Raw genomic sequence first — 21,727 nt, forward strand, 5'->3', positions numbered from 1 at the left:
CTTCCAAAGAAATCCCAGGGCTGATCTTCGGAATGGACTGGTTGGATCTCCTTGCAGTCCGAGGGACTCTTAAGAGTCTTCTCCAACACCACAGTTCAAAAGCATCAATTCTTGGGCGCTCAGCCTTCTTCACAGTCCAACTCTCACATCCATACATGACCACAGGAAAAACCATAGCCTTGACTAGACGAACCTTTTTTGGCAAAGTAATGTCTCTGCTTTTCATATGCTATCTGGGTTGGTCATAACTTTTCTTCCAAGGAGTAAGTGTCTTTTAATTTCATGGCTGCAGTCACCATCTGCAGTGATTTTGGAGCCCAGAAAAATAAAGTCTGACACTGTTTCCACTGTTTCCCCATCTATTTCCCATGAAGTGATCGGACCAGATGCCATGATCTTCGTTTTCTGAATGTTGAGCTTTAAGCCAACTTTTTCACTCTCCACTTTCACTTTCATCAAGAGGCTTTTGAGTTCCTCTTCACTTTCTGCTATATAGGGTGGTGTCATCTGCATATCTGAGGTTATTGATATTTCTCCCGGCAATCATGATTCCAGCTTGTGCTTCTTCCTGCCCAGTGTTTCTCATGATGTACTCTGCATATAAGTTAAATAAGCAGGGTGACAATATACAGCCTTGATGTACTCCTTTTCCTATTTGGAACCAGTCTGTTGTTCCATGTCCAGTTCTAAATGTTGCTTCCTGACCTGCATATAGGTTTCTCAAGAGGCAGATCAGGTGGTCTGGTATTCCCATCTCTTTCAGAATTTTCCACAGTTTATTGTGATCCACACAGTCAAAGACTTTGGCATAGTCAATAAAGTAGAAATAGATATTTTTCTGGAACTCTTGCTTTTTTGATGATCCAGTGGATGTTGGCAACTTGATCTCTGGTCCCTCTGCCTTTTCTAAAACCAGCTTGAACATCTGGAAGTTCATGGTTCATGTATTGCTAAAGCCTGGCTTGGAGAATTTTGAGCATTACTTTACTAGTGTGTGAGACGAGTGCAATTGGGCAGTAGTTTGAGTATTCTTTGGTATTGCCTCTCTTTGGGACTGGAATGAAAACTGACCTTTTCCAGTCCTGTGGCCACTGCTGAGTTTTCCAAATTTGCTGGCATATTGAGTGCAGCACTTTCACAGCATCATCTTCCAGAATTTGAAATAGCTCAACTGGAATTCCATCACCTCCACTAGCTTTGTTTGTAGTGATGCTTTCTAAGGCCCACTTGACTTCACATTCCAGGATGTCTGGCTCTAGGTCAGTGATCACACCATCATGATTATCTTGGTCATGAAGATCTTTTTTGTACAGTTCTTCTGTGTATTCTTGCCATCTCTTCTTAATGTCTTCTGCTTCTGTTAGGTCCATACCATTTCTGTCCTTTGTCGAGCCCATCTTTGCATGAAATGTTCCCTTGGTATCTCTAACTTTCTTGAAGAGATCTCTAGTCTTTCCCATTCCGTTATTTTCCTCTATTTCTTTGCATTGATCGCTGAGGAAGGCTTTCTTATCTCTTCTTGCTATTCTTTGGAACTCTGCATTCAGATGCTTATATCTTTCCTTTTCTCCTTTGCTTTTCGCTTCTCTTCTTTTCACAGCTATTTGTAAGGCCTCCCCAGACAGCCATTTTGCTTTTTTGCATTTCTTTTCTATGGGAATGGTCTTGATCCCTGTCTCCTGTACAATGTCATGAACCTCATTCCATAGTTCATCAGGCACTCTATCTATCAGATCTAGGCCCTTAAATCTATTTCTCACTTCCACTGTATAATCATAAGGGATTTGATTTAGGTCATACCTGAATGGTCTAGTGGTTTTCCCTACTTTCTTCAATTTAATTCTGAATTTGGCAATAAGGAGCTCATGATCTGAGCCACAGTCAGCTCCTGGTCTTGTTTTTGTTGACTGTATAGAGCTTCTCCATCTTTGGCTGCAAAGAATATAATCAATCTGATTTCGGTGTTGACCATCTGGTGATGTCCATGTGTAGAGTCTTCTCTTCTGTTGTTGGAAGAGGGTGTTTGCTATGACCAGTGCATTTTCTTGGCCAAACTCTATTAGTCTTTGCCCTGCTTCATTCTGTATTCCATGGCCAAATTTGTCTGTTACTCCAGGTGTTTCTTGACTTCCTACTTTTGCATTCCAGTCCCCTATAATGAAAAGGACATCTTTTTTGGGTGTTAGTTCTAAAAGGTCTTGTAGGTCTTCATAGAACCGTTCAACTTCAGCTTCTTCAACATTACTGGCTGGGGCATAGACTTGGATTACTGTGATATTGAATGGTTTGCCTTGGAAACAAACAGAGATCATTCTGTCGTTTTTAAGACTGCTTCCAAGTACTGCATTTTGGACTCTTCTGTTGACCATGACAGCTACTCCATTTCTTCTGAGGGATTCCTGCCCGCAGTAGTAGATGTAATGGTCATCTGAGTTAAATTCACCCATTCCAGTCCATTTGAGTTCGCTGATTTCTAGAATGTCGTCGTTCACTCTTGCCATCTCTTGTTTGACCACTTCCATTTGCCTTGATTCACGGACCTGACATTCCAGGTTCCTATGCAATATTGCTCTTTACAGCATTGGACCTTACTTGTATCACCAGTCACATCCACAACTGGGTATTGTTTTTGCTTTGGCTCCATCCCTTCATTCTCTCTGGAGTTATTTCTCCACTGATCTCCAATAGTATATTGGGCACCTACTGACCTGGGGCATTCCACTTTCAGTATCCTATCATTTTGCCTTTTCATACTGTTCATGGGGTTCTCAAGGCAAGAATACTGAAGTGGTTTGCCATTCCCTTCTCCAGTGGACCACATTCTGTCAGATCTCTCCACCAGGACCCACCCATCTTGGGTGGTCCCACAGGCATGGCTTAGTTTCATTGAGTTAGACAAGGCTGTGGTCCTAGTGTGATTAGATTGACTAGTTTTCTGTGATTATGGTTTTATTGTGTCTGCCCTCTGATGCCCTCTTGCAACATCTATTGTCTTGCTTGGGTTTTTCTTACCTTGGACGTGCGGTATCTCTTCACAGCTGCTCCAGCAAAGCGCAGCCGCTCCTCCTTACCTTGGACGAGGGGTATCTCCTCACTGCCGCCCCTCCTGAGCTTGAACGTGGAATAGCTCCTCTAGGCTCTCCTGTGCCCATGCAGCCACCACTCCTTGGACGTGGGGTTGCTCCTCCTGGCCGCCTGCCTGGCCTCAGGCGCTGGGTAGCTCCTCCCAGATGCCACCCCTGGCCTCGGACGTGGGGTAGCTCCTCTCGGCCGTTCCTGCGCCATCGCAGCCTGGCACTCTCGGCCCTTTATTTAAATGTTCGTAAAGTTGCACTAATTGGTTTTCCTCTTGGAACCTTGGTTTATTTACCTGAAGCATGGGGTAAAGTTGTACACCCTGCAGAATTGAGTGAGATAATATAAGTCAAGGGGGCCTGACCCAGTGACAAAGATTCTTTTGTTGACCAAAGTATAGTCAGGCTTCTAAACCTTCTTTTGTGTCCATGAATGTACTTCCTCATAAAATCTAGTTTTAACAAGAACCCTTGTAAGTAAGTTTAGCAAAGAATTCCTCCACTCTCAATATCTGATCACCCTCATCCTTGATAATGGACCAAGTTCTTCATCCTGCACCATCTATCCCCTGGGCAATGTCTGATTACTATGGCCTGCTGCCTGCCAGAATCCTGTTAGATCAGTTTAACCAGAACCTCCTTTACCCCTGATGTTTCTTTTTAGTAATTTTCCATCCAGTAACCCCATCCTGTTCCTTGGCTTAAAATTGCCATGTGCCCATTTTTATTCAGAGTTGAGCCTAATATCTTTCCTGTGAAACTCCAGTGGTCCTGTGGTAATCATCCTAAGTAAATTCTGCCTTACTGCCTTTAACAAGTGGCATTGAATTTTTTTTTTTTTTCCTCTTACCATCAGTCCCTGGAGTGGGGGACCTGACAAAGTTTCCCTTTTTCCTTGCCCCACAATCAAGGACCCTACTATTGGGATGCTTCTGCTCAACCTTCCAGATCTTTGATATTTTTTGCCCCCCTCCCCCGACCCCCTCCCCCATCCCCCCATCCTCCTGGCTCCTCCTCTGCTCTAAATTTCAGGGTTAGAAATAATTATGTGGCAAAATTGTTGTTGTTGTTAGTTGTTCAGTTCCTAAGTTATGTCTGACTCTTTACAACCCCATGGACTGCAGCACGCCAGGCTTCCCTGTCCTTCACTATCTCTGAGAGTATGTTCAAACTCATGTCCATTGAGCCAGTGATGCCATCCAACCACCTAATCCTTTGTCATCCGCTTCTCCTCCTGACTTCAATCTTTCCCAGTATCTGGGTCTTTTCCAATGAGTCAGCTCTTTGCATCAGGTGCCCAAAGTATTGGAGCTTCATCTTAAGCATCAGTCCTTCCAATGAATACTCAGGACAGATTTCCTTTAGGATTGACTGGTTGGATCTCCTTGCTGTTCAAGGAACTCTCAAGAGTCTTCTCTAGCACCACAGTTAGAAAGCATCAGTTAGTTTGGAGCAAAGGACCCGAGGACGAGAATTCCTTGCCTCCTCTTTGTACTCCCAAGGTCTTCAGTGCTGCGCAGTTGCTTGCTTGCACTAAATATGACTTGAATAAGAAAGACAAGTGTCCTGGAGAGAACTGCAGATCCTGGGACTTTTGCTTTTGATTATGTAAAATGAAAACATTTGAAATGCCTGCATAAATGCACATTTGTTATTATTATAATCTCATACTTTATCTTCATTTTTGATTGCTATTTAATCAGCAAAAGCTTGGAACACTTCAGCTTTTAGTTTCTCCCTCTGTTAAGCAAGTAATGATCTGTAAACAAATACTTAAATAAGTGCTACTTAAAGGAACCTCTAAATCCTTTTGCAATGTAAAGAATTCTTTTATTGTGCAAACGAGCTTACTTTCTAATTTTGTTTCTGAGAGTTTGCTTTTCAGTAATTCCATTTACCTCTTCCGTTTAGAACTTAATTACACACGAAGGAGTAGGTATTAGCCTCCCCTTGCTGCTGTAATAAATTACCGCAGACTAGCAACATAAAACAAAAGTTTTTTGTTAGCTCACACTTCTAGAGGTCAGCAATCAGGGAGGCCTCTTTTAGGTTCTAAATTCTGGTTCTCACAAAGCAAAAGCGAGGTGTGACCCAGCTAGGGCCTTTTGTGGAGGTTCTGGAAAGACTCCACTCCCAAATTCATTTACGTTGTTGGCCAGATTCCTTCTTGAACATCAGTAAGAGGTGCTGTCTGCCCCAGGAAGACACCTAGATTCCCCTGCATTTGACAGGGTCCTCTGCATCTTCATACTAGCTGGGGCACATCAGTCCTTATTCTTCACATCTCTGTATTTTCCTTCTGTGTTTTCTTCTGTGTTTTAGGGGCACCTGTGATTTGATTCACAAAATCTGCCTGCCATGTAGGAGACGCAGAAGGTCAGGAAGATCCCCTGGAGGAGGAAATGGCAACCCATGCCGGTATTCTTGTTCAGAAAAGCTCACGGACACTGGAGCTTGGCGGGCTCAGTACATAGGGTTGCAAAGAGAGGAAAGAACTGAGAGACTGAGCATGTGACCAGATTAGCTCCGTCTGAATCATCTCCCCTTTTCTGGGTCAAGTGTGCTACGTAACTTAACACAGCCACAGGAATAATATCTCTTCCTGTTCACGGGTTCCAGGCAGGAGGATGTAGAATCTTGAGTGTTTTCCTAGAATGTCTGCCTGCCACAGGGACACCTCTACAGAAAAAAAAAAAAAAATTGTTTGCTACTCTGCTTCCTCTTCTGTCTTCTCTTGAATGTTCTTGAAGAGGATATCTCTTCAAGGTTGGGAGGCTGAACAAAAGTCAACACAGTAACACTGGCAGAGTGAGAAGTCAAATACAACAGATTGCTAGACAATTTTCTTCAGTTATCATTATTGAAAAAATTGAAGCTTCCCAGATGGAGCCAAACCCAAGTTCTGAGGAGGAATCATTATTCAAAATCATTGAAATCATTATTGAAAAATTGAATCTTCTCAGATGGAGCCAAACCCAAGTTCTGAAGAGGAATATATACAAACTCAAAGTTTCCTTGTGTTAGAAAGAGCAATACTGTTGAGCTAGGTTCTCTGAGGTGCTGGATTATATATTATATATTTAATGCCTGGAAATACTCTGTGATTATAGTTGGTACTCAATGTTTCTCCATTAACTATTATATTAAAAAAAAAAAACAAGACTAGAGTAAACAGATATGGAAAAGACTGATAAATAAGAAAGTTCTTGATTAAAACTAAGTATTTTATCCCAGTACCATACAGTTGTGATCACTATAGCTTTGTGGTATGGTTTGAAATCTGGGACATGATTATCTCTAGCTTTGCTCTTCTTTGTTAAGATTGCTTTTGTTATTTGGGATCTTCTCTGACTCCATACAAATTTTACAATTATATTTTTTCAGTACTGTGAAAAACCCCATTGGTATTTTGATAGGGACTGCATTGAATCTGTAAATTGATTTGGTTACTAAATGGACATTTTAACAATATTAATTTTTCCAATCTGCTAGCATGAAATACTTTCTATTTATTTGTGTTATCTTCAATTTCTTTCAACAGTTTTTGGGGTTTTTTATAGTTTTCACATTATAGGGGTTTTTTTACCTCCTTGGTTAAATTCTTCGGTATTTTATTCTTTTTGATGCAATTGTAAATGGGGTTCTTTTCATAAGTTCTATTTCTGATAGACATGTGTCAAGTGCTGAAGATCATGTGATCGTGTGACAGAGTTTGTTCAGAGTAACAGTTACAGCTGAGGCACTCAGTGTCCCTGTTTTGCATGAGAAGTGTTTTGTTGTCTCCTGGAAACTCTAGACTTCACCTGTGTCTACACTGGAAAGATGATGGAATCAAACAGGAAGACTTAACCTATTGACAGCAAGCAGGCTTACCTGAGGGATATATTAGTCAAAATATATAAAATTTGGTCTTGCATAGGAATTGGGTAAGATAGTGACTTGAGCAAAGGTATCTTGCCTCTATCTCCATTGATTTCATCAGAAAGATTGATATACAATGAAAAGGGAGAAAAAAAATTTAATCAGGCTTGGGTTACAATCAAAAATGAAAAGTGAACTTGAGGGATTTCTAAATTCAACCTTATTTTCAACCATGGGAAAATAAAGAGGCATGCCTGAAAGTCTAGAGAGGCATCGAATAGGCTGATAAGGCAGAGTCAATGAGAGAACTGGTCCATAAACACACTTCAAAAATTAAATCTGACAAAATCTTCTTGTCTGATTGGGATTTGCAGATGCCGAGTGAATGATGGGGGACTGGTTGTGGAATCCTATCTTGAATCTAGCACTGGAGGGAAAAGAGTGAGCACAGCCACAGGGGAAGCACAGCCGTCCTCCTGAGACTGAAGTCTGTCTGACACGGGAGGCAAGAGATCCCTGACAGAGCTCCACTCGCCAGCCATCATGAGGACCAGAAGCAAGTCTGCAACCGGCCTCAGCCTCAGCCAGCTGTCTTCCTCCTCCGTTCCTTTTTTATCTAAACAGGCAGTATTTGAAAATAATTGAATGCGTGACCTCAGGCTTGGGAGCTTGGAGAAAGTGGCCAGCGCCGCCAACCTGGGTTCTTCCCTGATAGAGTGAAGAGCAACACAGCAAAAGGAGCTCTGGTGCAGAAGGCATGAAAGATGAGGGTTCCATCGCTGGGTTGGGAAGGTCCCTGGAGAAGGGAATGCAACCCATTCCGTAATTCTCACCTGGGAAATCCCATGACAGAGGAGCCTGGTGGGCTATAGTCCATGGGGCTGCAGAGTCGGACACGACTGAGCGACTGAAAAACAGCAACAATCCTCCCAGCTATAGAGTCCATTTCAGAAGACATGAGAATCAGGTTTCTCGTTCTCAGAAGCATGAGAACCATGCTATTACAAGCACCACCTCCTTCTCCTGTTCCATCCATATCAAGATTTCTGCCCTGTCCATGTCCTTCTCTGTGTCCTGACTGCATGGAGCTTCTAGAACTCTGCATCCCTTTACACTGCCAGGAGGAAGTAGGAGTAACAGTTTGGTCCCAGGACAGTCGGCCTCATCACTGAGCCTCCAGCTCCAGCTCCCCAGTAAGTGCCCGAATGCAACATTAAGCTCTTCAGTCAATGGCTGGTATTGTCATGGGCACCTGGTAAGCTTTATGAGCCTTTATGGTACTGGATACATAATAAATAATAATATACTGCTAGATGATTACTGTATGACTGCCGCTATGATGAACCGTTCAGGAGGAAGTAATAACCATGAGCAAACAGAAAAGCAAACAAAGAAACAATCTGTTGTGCTGCACCTAAAAATAAATCTAGGAACACAGAGAGATTCATCAGGGGTTGAAATATTTTGTTGACAAAGCCACAGGGATAATAGGTGTATTTAGTGTGCCCTTCTGAGCACAGCTTCCCTGGGCCATGCTAGCCCACCTTCCTGCGGCTCTTACAGCCACATGAAGGCAAAGTGGACCACTTGGGGTTAGACATACATTGATCTCTTGTCAGCCCTTGTGACCTGAGGCAATGACTCAGATGCTTTATGTCCAGGGAATCTGGTTTCATTCTGACTCCTGAAGGCCAGGAGTTGAGTGCTCAGAATAATGGGATGCTTGCTCCTTTAACAGACCCTAGTCTCTCTCTCTCTACACACACACACACACACACACACACACACATACACCCTGGCCTCTAATTCCTTCTTTTTAAATTCCCATACTTGTTAGAGGGACTTGAGAGGAGGGACCAGTAGGTCATAGCTTCTGTCCCAGTAAGAGAGTCTTGCCTGATGTCTGAATGCCTGATAGCAGGAAAGCACTCAGTGCCAAAGACTGAACTCTGTTAAAACTGACGGATACACCGTATGATTCCACTTGTAGAATAACCTTGAAATGACCACCAATTGTAGTGATGCAGAATAAATCAGTGACTACCCAGGGTTAGAGTTGGGGTGTAGCCTGGAGGTGTTTCTTTTTCTTTTTTTTTTTTTTTTGTAGTGATAGAAGAGTTCTGTATCTTCCTTGTGGTGGTAACACAAGTGTTGGAATTTCATAGCACTATACACCACCACCAGCAACAAAGATCTGATGAAAACCAAGCAGGGTCTGTAGTTTAACTGATAGCATCATGCCACTGCCAATGTCCTGGTTTTGAAATGCACTGTGATATGTTATCACTGGGGAAATGTGGAGAAGCATGCACAGAAATTCCCTGTATTATTTTTGCAACTTCTGTGAGCCTAAAGTTAGTTTCCAAGAAAAAGCCAAAACTCTGCAAAAAAAAAAAAAAATTTTTTTTTTACAAAACATCATGGGAGAGATTCCAGTTCTGTTAAGTGGAATAACTATACTTCCCACTGCTATGACTACCATGCCTGTAGGAACTACTTTAGGATTTGGAAAGTAAGTAGTAGCAAGTAGATCAGGAAAGAAGATCAGAATTCCAAATAACATCAAAACAGCAGTGAGTCTGCATGTTTTTTTCCTCCAGGATCCATTGGCCTAAACTCAATTCAAATGAAAACCTAAAGGTGGCAATCAGCTCTAAGAGAGACCCCCCCTTTCTGGCTCTGGGAGCTGTGAGGGAATTCTGAAATCTCAAAGAGAATGTGGAAATCCCAGGTTTTGTTTTATTTGTTTATTTTATTTATTTATTTATTTTATTTATTTTCCCATCTCTGGCAACTTATGCCCAGCCTCTAAGCATTAACACCGTGATGGCTGCAAAGACCTCTGCAGTAAGTTGGGTTGGGATCCCAAGAGTGTGGAGTGAATCAGCATTTTCTTTTCATGTGCTCCTTACACGTGACCCCAAACATAGCTGCAGTCTTGGAAGCACAGGGAAGAGCAGGGAAGATGAAGCCACAGCACTTATGTCTGGAGGACAGAAACCAAGAGTGCCACGAGCCCTTTGGAATCTGTTAAAACTGACGGACATACTGCACATGGTAAACTGTGAAGAGGAAGTGTGTTGAGAAAACAAGCCTATAAGGTTGTGTAAGAGCTAGTCTTCAAGCCACACACACGTGGATCTGATTCTACTGAGCAGAAAAAAAAAATTTAAGAACCGAACCAACACAAAGACACTTGCCTAGGCCCAGACTGACCTCGGGGTGGCGCCCACCTGGGGCAAAACTGAACGGCACTGCAAGGCACTGAACGCTGAACTGAGCCTGGATCCACAGTCAACCAAAGGCAGCATGAACCTTGTAGTCTGAAGCCAACCAGGTCAACTGACTGCTGAAAGAACAATGCCAACAGTTTCCATAGAATTTAAATAAGACCCAGAGGTACACACATGATTTTCAGAATAGCAGGAAACAGTCCAAAATCACTTCTCTTCCAAAAAACCAGGAAACTCTCAATTTGCATGGAAAAGATAATTAACAGGTACAAGTGCCAGTATGACACGGATGCAGCTATTATGGAAGTAGCATCACAAGCAAGAATAAGTACCCCAGAGTGGAAAAACAGAAAGCCAGCAAAGAACTAGAAAATGTGAAGAAGAGACAAATAGAAATGCTAGAGCTGAAAAATATACTAACCAAATTTTAAAACTCACTGGATGGGTTCAACAGTAACAACAAAGAGAGAAGAGATAACAAAAGCAAACAGAAATCCAGGGAACTGTGTGACAGCAACATAAGACTTAACATGTATGTTATGGGAACTCTAGACCTGGAGGAGAAAAAGCACAGTTTGAAATAAGTATTTGAAGAAGAAATGGCTGAAGGCTTTCCAGTTTCATCAAAAGATGTAAACCTATATAGCCAAAGTTAGTGAAGCTTAACCAGGATAAACCCAAACAACTCCCTACTCACATTATAATCAAACTGCTAAAAATGAAGAGACGAAGAAAAAAATCACAAAATAATCAGAGGAAACCAACATGTTACCTTTAAAGAAATTTATTTCAAATGACTGCAGATCACTCATCAGAACGCATGAAACCAGAAAATGCCACAACATTTTTAAACTTATGAAGAAGAGATCTATTGACCAAAAATCCTGTACACAGTAAAACTATCCTCTGGATACAAAATGACATACATATATTCCAACACGAAAGAAAATGAAAGCAATTTGTTGTTAGCAGACCTGCACACAAAGAATAGCAGACCAAAGTTTTTCATACAGAAGGGAACTGATATCAGAAGGAAACCTGGAACGTTAGGAATGAAGGAAGAGCCACAGAAGTGGTAAATAACTATTAATGATAAACTATTCTTTTCTTCTCAATTTTAAAAATATTGATAATATTCAGTTGCTAAAAACAAAAAATATAATCACTGTATGATGAGGTTTTTTTTTAATGTAACTGTAAAATGTAAGACAATTACAACATAAAAGACAGAAACTTACAATTCCACTTGATGAGATAAAATTATTAGGAGTCAATGAAAGTCAAAAAGTGTACTGTGATTATGAGAATAGGTAAGCTAAAATATAATAAAAATGTAAAATTTACCCAATGAAGGCAAGGGGGGACAAACGGAAATGAAAAACTAGAGGAAACATTCAGAAAACAGAAAAAAATACTAGATCTAAATCAAAACCTATCAATAATTATGTTCCATACAATTGATCTAAACACAGCAATTACATGAAAATATGGGTTCTGTTTGTCTGTTTTGCCACTTGCAGCATTACGAGCGGACGTGGAATGCATGATGCTACGGGAAATAAGTAAGACAGGGAAAGACATACACTGTATGATATCATTACATGTGGAATCTAAAAAACACAACAAACGTGCATATGACAGGAAGGAGGCAGACTCAGATGAAGGTAACAGAATAGTGGCAGTGGTTACCGGTGGGGAGAAGAAAGAGGGAGGGGCAACTAAGGGGTAATGGATAAGCAGATACAAATGGCAATGTATAAAATAAGCTACAAGGATAAATAGTACGACACAGGGAATATAGTCAATAATTAATAATAACTATAAATGGATTATAACCTTTAAAATTTTTGAATCACTATATTGAACACTTGTAACATACAGTATTGTATATCAACTATACTTAAATTTAAAAAAACCTATTAAATACATGCTGCCTACAACAAACTCACTTCAAATATAACAATATAGGAAAATTAAAAATAAAACGGATGGGAAATTACTTCTATGCAAAGGTTAACATGAAGAGAGCTAAAGTGGCTGTATTAATATCAGACAAAGACTTTGGAACACAGAAAATTATCAGGGATTAAGAGAACTATTGCACGTTAATCAATTATTCAATTCACAAAAAACAATTATACTCAATATCACAGTAATCCAAGTCTATGCCCCAACCAGTAACGCTGAAGAAGCTGAAGTTGAATGGTTCTATGAAGACCTACAAGACCTTTTAGAACACCCAAAAAAGATGTCCTTTTCATTATAGGGGACTGGAATGCAAAAGTAGGAAGTCAAGAAACACCTGGAGTAACAGACAAATTTGGCCTTGGAGTACAGAATGAAGCAGGGCAAAGGCTAATAGAGTTTTGCCGAGAAAATGCACTGGTCATAGCAAACACCCACTTCCAACAACAGAAGAGAAGACTCTACACATGGACATCACCAGATGGTCAACACCGAAATCAGATTGATTATGTTCTTTGCAGCCAAAGATGGAGAAGCTCTATACAGTCAACAAAAACAAGACCAGGAGCTGACTGTGGCTCAGATCATGAGCTCCTTATTGCCAAATTCAGACTTAAATTGAAGAAAATAGGGAAAACCACTAGACCATTCAGGTATGACCTAAATTAAATCCCTTATGATTATACAGGGGAAGTGAGAAATAGATTTAAGGGCCTAGATCTGATAGATAGAGTGCCTGATGAACTATGGAATGAGGTTCGTGACATTGTACAGGAGACAGGGATCAAGACCATCCCCATAGAAAAGAAATGCAAAAAAGCAAAATAGCTGTCTGGGGAGGCCTTACAAATAGCTGTGAAAAGAAGAGAAGTGAAAAGCAAAGGAGAAAAGGAAAGATATAAGCATCTGAATGCAGAGTTCCAAAGAATAGCAAGAAGAGATAAGAAAGCCTTCCTCAGCGATCAATGCAAAGAAATAGAGGAAAATAACGGAATGGGAAAGACTAGAGATCTCTTCAAGAAAGTTAGAGATACCAAGGGAACATTTCATGCAAAGATGGGCTCGACAAAGGACAGAAATGGTATGGACCTAACAGAAGCAGAAGACATTAAGAAGAGGTGGCAAGAATACACAGAAGAACTGTACAAAAAAGATCTTCACGACCAAGATAACCATGATGGTGTGATCACTGACCTAGAGCCAGACATCCTGGAATATGAAGTCAAGTGGGCCTTAGAAAGCATCACTATGAACAAAGCTAGTGGAAGTGATGAAATTCCAGTTGAACTATTTCAAATCCTGAAAGATGATCCTGTGAAAGTGCTGCACTCAATATGCCAGCAAATTTGGAAAACTCAGCAGTGGCCACAGGACTGGAAAAGGTCAGTTTTCATTCCAATCCCAAAGAAAGGCAATGCCAAAGAATGCTCAAACTACCGCACAATTGTACTCATCTCACATGATAGTAAAGTAATGCTCAAAATTCTCCAAGCCAGGCTTCAGCAATATGTGAACCCTGCAATTCCTGATGTTCAAGCTGGTTTTAGAAAAGGCAGAGGAAACAGAGATCAAATTGCCAATATCCGCTGGATCATCAAAAAAGCAAGAGAGTTCCAGAAAAACATCTATTTCTGCTTCATTGACTATGCCAAAGCCTTTGACTGTGTGGATCGCAATAAACTGTGGAAAATTCTGAAAGAGATGGGAATACCAGACCACCTGACCTGCCTCTTGAGAAATCTGTATGCAGGTCAGGAAGCAACAGTTATATCTGGACATGGAACAACAGACGGGTTCCAAATAGGAAAAGGAGTACGTCAAGGCTGTATATTATCACCCTGCTTATTTAACTTATATGCCGAGTACATCATGAGAAGCGCTGGACTGGATGGATGAGTCTCAGTGAACTCCAGGAGTTGGTGATGGACAGGGAGGCCTGGCGTGCTGTGATTCATGGGGTCACAAAGTGTCAGACACGACTGAGTGACTGAACTGAACTGATGTACCTAGGAACAGAGCATCAATATGCAAAAACTGACAGAAATTAAAGGAGAATAAAAACATTCACAATTATATTTAGAGAATTTAACATATACCACTCAGTAACAGATAGAAGTAGTAGACAGACTATTAGGAAGGATGCTGAAGAAATGAACAACACCATCAACCAACTGATCTAATTGTGTTTATGGAACACTCCACCCAGCAGCAGCAGAATGTACATTCTTCTAAAGTCCACATGGATTGTTCACCAAGATTGTCAATATTCTGGTCATAAAACAAACTTTAACAAAGTCCAAATAATTAAATCCTACAAATTATGTTTTCAGGTCTTAAAGGAATTAAATTAGAAATCAATAATGGCTAACTGGAAAATCTTCAGACATCTAAATATCAAACAATACACTTCTAAATAATCCATGGGTCAAAGAAGGAGCACTGAAGTAAATTATAAAGAAGAAAAACAAAAACAAAAAGCTGAACTTAGAGAAAATAAAAATTCAGATATTAAGTCTGGGTGCAATTTGAGCAATGCTTGCAATGAAATTCATAGCAATAGCTTTTGTTAGAAAATAAGAAAGGTCTCAAGTCAATAATTCATGCTTCTAAGTTAAGAACTGAGAAAAAGAAAAATGATATAAGCCTAAAGTAGCATAAAGAAGATAAAAGAGAGTAAACTTCAATAAAACTAAAAGCTAAAAAATAAAAATCAATGTAACCAAATATTGATTCTATAGGTGGACACAATTCAATATACAAAAGACATTAATTCTTCCCAACTTGATCTGTAAGTTAATATAATACTAACAAAAAATTCGGCAAAAAATAATGTAGATTTAGACAAGCTGATTGTAAAATTTACATGAAAATGTTAAAAAAAAAAACTTGAATAGCATAACACTTTTGATCAAGTATCAAGCATTTGGAGAAATCACACTATCTAAATTTAAGACTTGCTATAAATCTATAGTAACCAAGAAATCGTGGTGTTGGTGAAGGATAAACACATATATCAATGAAACAGAACAGTGTCTAGAAGTAGACCGTCACACATATGGCCAATTGATATTTGGCCATATCAGATCAGGTCAGATCAGTTGCTCAGTCATGTCTGACTCTTTGCAACCCCATGAATCGCAGCACGCCAGGCCTCCCTGTCCATCACCAACTCCTGGAGTTCACTGAGACTCACGTGCATCGATCTCCTTCAGAATGGACTGGTTGGATCTCCTTTCAGTACCTTGGACTGAGTCTTCTCCAACACCACAGTTCAAAAGCATCAATTCTTCGGCGCTCAGCCTTCTTCACAGTCCAACTCTCACATCCATATACAAACATGCAAAAAGTAACTGAAGGGAAAAAGACATTCTTTTTCAACAAATAGTGTTAGAACTATCTGATATATGTAGACAAAAATATAAACCTTAACCTACATCTCACATCTTATGCAAAAATTAATTCAGAATTGTTTATACATCTAAAGATATGATGCAAAACTATAAATATTTTAGGAGAAAAGCTTCATAACCTGGGGCTATACAAAGAATTAGAATTCTCAGACATGACACCAAAAACCTAAGACATAAAAAAAAATTTTTTTTTGATAAATTAAACCATCAAACTTAACAACTTTTGCTCTGCACAAGGCACTATCAGAAGAATGAAAAAAGCAAGCTGCCAACTGGGGACATTTCTAAATCATATATCTGACAAAAGACTTCTAATAATAATAAAGAACTATCAATACTCAGAGTGAAAAAAAAAACATTTTTTTGAAATGGGCAAAATATGTTGACAGACACTTAATCAAAGATGTATGGATGACAAATAATCATATGAAAAGATATTCAACATGATTAGCTAGTGAATGCAAATTAAAATCATGATGAAACAAAATTGCCATCCACTGAATGTCCAAACTAAAAATTATTGACTATGCCAAGCACTGGAGAAGAAGTGGAACAGCTGCATCTCACATACATTGCTGGTAGGAATATAAAATTATTCAGCCACTATAGAAAATTGATCAGTAGTTTCTTCAAGAGTTTATCATGTACTTACCATGGCCCAGCAATTTCACTTCTCGGTATTGAACCCAGAGAAATGCAAATTTATGTTCACATAAACCTGTATGTGGGTATTTACAGCAGCTTTACTCTTAATCACCAAACACTGAAAATAACCCAAATGTCTCTCAAATAAAGAATGAATAAACAAATTATGCTAAATCCATACCATGGAATATTCCTCAGCCAAAATAAGGAACAACTATTCATACTCATTTAAAAAAGGATGATCCTCCAAAGCCATTATGCTGACTGATAGAAGCCAATCTCAAAAGGCTATATATCATATGATTGCATTCATCTGATATTCACAAAAAGGAAAAATTACTGTGCTGGAAATAGATTGGTGGTTGCCAGACATAAGTGCATAAGAAATGTGAATAAAAGGAGAAAACATAAGGAAGTTTATTTATTTTTTTGAGTGATGGAATTGTTCCATATGCTGATTATTGTGCTGGTTACAAAAATCTACACATGTATTAAATTCATAGAAATGACATTAATCAGGATGGTATGATATTGGCAAAAGAAAAGACAAATAAATCCATGGAGCAGAATGGAAAGCCAAGAAATTGACCTACACAAATAGAATCTATCAAACTTTGAAAAAAGAGCAAAGGAAATTCAATAGAGAAAAGATAGTCTTTTCAACAAATGTTGATGGAACAGCTGGACATCCACACACAAAAATATTAATCTAGACACAGGCCTTACACCTTTAACCAAATTTAATTGAAGATGGACAATAGGTTTAAATATAAATGCAAAGGGCTTCCCTGGTGGCTCAGTGGTGAAGAGTCTGCCTGTCCATGCAGGACACACAGATTCATTCAATCCCTGATCCAGGAAGACCCCACATGCCACAAAACAACAGCCCGTATGCCACAACTATTGAGCCTCTGCTCTAGAGCCCAAGATCCACAACTACTGAGTCCATCGGCCACAACCACTAAAGCCCACATGTCATGGAGCCCATGTGAGGCATGGAGAGAAGCCACCTCGATGAGAAGGTGGAGCACCACAGCTGGAGATTGGCTCCTGCTCTACAACTACAGAAAAACCCACACAGCGATGAAGACCCAGCACAGCCAAAAATACATAAATAAGTAAACTTATTTTTTAATGTAAGTGAAAAATTATAAAACTTCTAGAAGTTAACAGAGGAGAAAATCTAGGTGTCTTGAGATTGTCTGACTTTTTAATATGACAGGAAAGCATACTCCATGAAGGAAAAAGTTGATAAGCTAGACTTCATGAAAATGAAAAACATCTACTCTAAGAAATACACTTTTAAGAGAATGGACAAACAAGCCACAAACTGAGACAAAATAATTGCCAAATGCATATCTGATAAAGCACTGGTACCCAAAATATATGAGGCGCTCTTAAGAGAAAAAATAAGAAGACATACAGCTCAATTAAAAAATGGGTAAAGGATCCAAACAGACAAAAAGATAAACAGATGGCAAATAGTCATATGAAAAGTTGTAAAACATTATATATCTTTAGGTAATGGCAAATTAAAATAACAATAAACCACTACACACCAACTAGAATAGCTAACATCCAGAACACTGACATCATATGCTGTGAAGAGGCAGAGCAACAGGAACTCTCAATCATCCCTTAGGAATAACAGTCTAGCACTAGCTTCCAGAGTTAAACACAGTCTTCCCATACAATCCAATATTACCATACAATATCTCTCCTTGCAGTTCCACACAAAAACCTACATATTAATTTCATAACTGTCAAAACTAGGAAAAAACCAAGATATCCTCCTTCAGTAGGTGAATGAATAAATCGGTACATCCAGATAATGGAGTATTATTTAGCACTTAAAAGAAATGGGCTATCAATTCACAAAAAGACATGAAGCTACCTTAAATGCATATTATTAAGTGAAAGAAATCAGTCTGAAAGGGAACGGGCAAAACTATAGACACTAATAAGATTAATGATTTCCAGGGATTAAGGGGAAAGAAGAGATAAATTGGTAGAGAGAAGAGGATTTTTAGGACAGTGAAGATATTCTGTATGATGCTACAATGGTGGCTATATGTCATTATATATTAGTCAAAATCCAAAACCAAATGTGAACTATAAACTATGAAATTACAGAAAACTATGCAAACTGATCACTTGATCACAGGCTTGTCTAATTCAATGAAACTATGAGCCATGTCCAAAATTCTCCAAGCCAGGCTTCAGCAATATGTGAATGTTCAAGCTGGTTTTAGAAAAGGCAGAGGAACCAGAGATCAAATTGTGGAAGAAACACAAGCTGGAATCAAGATTGCCGGGAGAAATATCAATAACCTCAGATATGCAGATGACACCACCCTTATGGCAGAAAGTGAAGAGGAACTCAAAAGCCTCTTGATGAAAGTGAAAGTGGAGAGTGAAAAAGTTGGCTTAAAGCTCAACATTCAGAAAACGAAGATCATGGCATCCGGTCCCACCACTTCATGGGAAATAGATGGGGAAACAGTGGAAACAGTGTCAGACTTTATTTTTCTGGGCTCCAAGATCACTGCAGATGGTGACTGCAGCCATGAAATTAAAAGACGCTTACTCCTTGGAAGGAAAGTTATGACCAACCTAGACAGCATATTCCAAAGCAGAGACATTAATTTGCCAACAAAGGTTCGTCTAGTCAAGACTATGGTTTTTCCTGTGGTCATGTATGGATGTGAGAGTTGGACTGTGAAGAAGGCTGAGTGCCAAAGAATTGATGCTTTTGAACTGTGGTGTTGGAGAAGACTCTTGAGAGTCCCTTGGACTGCAAGGAGATTGATCCAACCAGTCCATTCTGAAGGAGATCAGCCCTGGGATTTCTTTGGAAGGAATGATGCTAAAGCTGAAACTCCAGTACTTTGGCCACCTCATGCAAAGAGTTGATTCATTGGAAAAGACTCTGATGCTGGGAGGGATTGGGGGCAGGAGGAAAAGGGGATGACAGAGGATGAGATGGCTGGATGGCATCACTGACTCGATGGACGTGAGTCTGAGTGAACTCCGGGAGTTGGTGATGGACAGGGAGGCCTGGCGTGCTGCGATTCATGGGGTCTCAAAGAGTCGGACACGACTGAGCGACTGATCTGATCTGATGAGCCGTGTCATGTAGGGCCACCTAAGATGGATGGATCATGGTGGAGAGTTCTGACAAAACGTGGTCCACCGGAGAAGGGAATGGCAAACCACTTCAGTATTCTTGCCTTGAGAACCCCATGAACAGAATGAAAAGGCAAAAAGTTATGACACTTAAAGATGAACTCCCCAGGTCTGTAAGTGTGCAATATGCTACTGGAGAAGAGTAGAGAAATAGCTCCAGAAAGAATGAAGAGATGGAGCCAAAGTGAAAACAAAATCCAGTTTTGGATGTGACTGGTGATGAAAGTAAAGTCCAATGCTGTAAAGAACAATATTGCATAGGCACCTGGGATGTTAGATCCATGAATGAAGGTAAAACTGGAAGCGGTCAAACAGGAAAAGGCAAGAATGAACATCAACATTTTAAGAATCAGTGAACTAAAATGGACTGGAAAGGGCAAATTTAATCCAGATGCCCATTATATCTGCTAATGTGGGAAAGAATCCCTTAGAAGAAACAGAGTAGCCCTCATAGCCAACAAGAGTCCAAAATGCAGTACTTGGATGCAATCTCAAAAAGGACAGAATGATCTCTGTTCATTTCCAAGGGAAACTATTCAATATCATAGTAATTCAATTCTATTCTGCAACCATTAATGCCAAAGAAGCTGAAGTTGAAGAGTTCTATGAAGACCTAGAGACCTCCTAGAACTAACACCAAAAAAAAAAAAAAAAAGATGCCCTTTTCATCATAGGGGACTGGAACGCAAAAGGAGGAAGTCAAGAAATACCTGGAGTAACAGGCAAGTTTGGCCTTGGAGTACAAAATGAATCAGGGCAAAGGCTAACAGTTTTGCCAAGAGAATGCACTGGTCATAGTAAACACTCTCTTCCAACAGAGATAACTCTACACATGGACATCACCAGATGGTTAATACCGAAATCAGATCAATTATATCCTCTGCAGTTGAAGATGGAGAAGCTCTATACAGTGAGCAAAAACAAGACTGGGAACTGATTGTGGCTCAGATCATGAACTCCTTATTGCCAAATTCAGACTTAAATTGAACAAAGTAGGGAAAGGCACTAGACCATTCAGATATGACCTAAATCAAATCCCTTACTGTTATACAGTGGAAGTGACAAATAGATTCAAGGGAATAGATCTGATAGACAGAGTGCCTGAAGAACTATGGACGGAGGTTCGTAACATGGTACAGGAGGTGGTGATCAACCCATCCTCAAGAAGAAGAAATGCAAAAAGACAAAATGAGAAGGCCTTGCAAATAGCTGAGAAAAGAAGAGAAGCTAAAGGCAAAGGAGAAAGATATATCCATCTGAATGGAGAGTTCCAAAGAATAGCAAGGAGAGATAAGAAAGCCTTCTTGAGCGATCAATGCAAAGAAACAGAGGAAAACAACAGAACAGAAAAGACTAGAGAGCTCTTCAAGAAAAGCAGAAACACCAAGGGAATATTTCATACAAAGATGGGCACAATAAAGGACAGAAATGGTATGGACCTAATAAAAGCAGCAAATATTAAGAGGTGGCAAGAATACACAGAAGAACTATACAAAAAAGATCTTCATGACCCAGATAACCAGGATGGTGTGATCACTCACCTAGAGCCAGACGTCTTGGAGTGTGAAGTCAAGTGGGCCTTAGGACGCATCACTATGAACAAAGCTAGTGGAGGTGATGGAATTCCAGTTGAGCTATTTCAAAGAAACATGTATATTATCATATGTGAAACAGATCGCCAGTCCAGGTTTGATGCATGAGACAGGGTGCACAGGGCTGGTGCATTGGGATGACCCTGAGGGATGGGATGGGGAGGGAAGAGGGAGGGGGGTTCAGGATGGGGAACACATGTACATCCATGGCTGATTCATGTCAATGTATGGTAAAACCACTACAATACTGTAAAGTAATTAGTCTTCAATTAAATAAATTTTTAAAAATAAAATAATTAAATAAATTAAAAAAAGATGATGCTGTGAAAGTGCTGCACTCAGTATGCCAACAAATTTGGAAAACTGGGCAGTGGCCACAGAACTGGAAAATGGCAGGTTTCATTCCAATCCCAAAGAAAGGCAATGCCAAATACTGTTCAAACTACCACACAATTGCACTCATCTCACACGTTAGCAAGTAATGCTGAAAATTCTCCAGTCTAGGCTTCAATAGTACGTGAACTTCTAGATGTTCAAGCTGGATTTAGAAAAAGCAGAGGAACCAGAGATCAAATTGCCAACATCCACTGGATCATTGAAAAAGCAAGAGTTCCGGAAAAACATCTACTTCTGCTTCACTGACTACTCTAATGCCTGTGACTGTGTAAATCACAACAAACTCTAGAAAATTCTTAAAGAGATAGGAATACCACACTACCTTACCTGCCTCCTGAGAAATGTGTATTCAAGTCAAGAAGCAA

This window comes from Bos indicus, chromosome 28 (assembly GCF_029378745.1).
Source record: "Bos indicus isolate NIAB-ARS_2022 breed Sahiwal x Tharparkar chromosome 28, NIAB-ARS_B.indTharparkar_mat_pri_1.0, whole genome shotgun sequence".
Lineage (NCBI taxonomy): Eukaryota > Metazoa > Chordata > Mammalia > Artiodactyla > Bovidae > Bos > Bos indicus.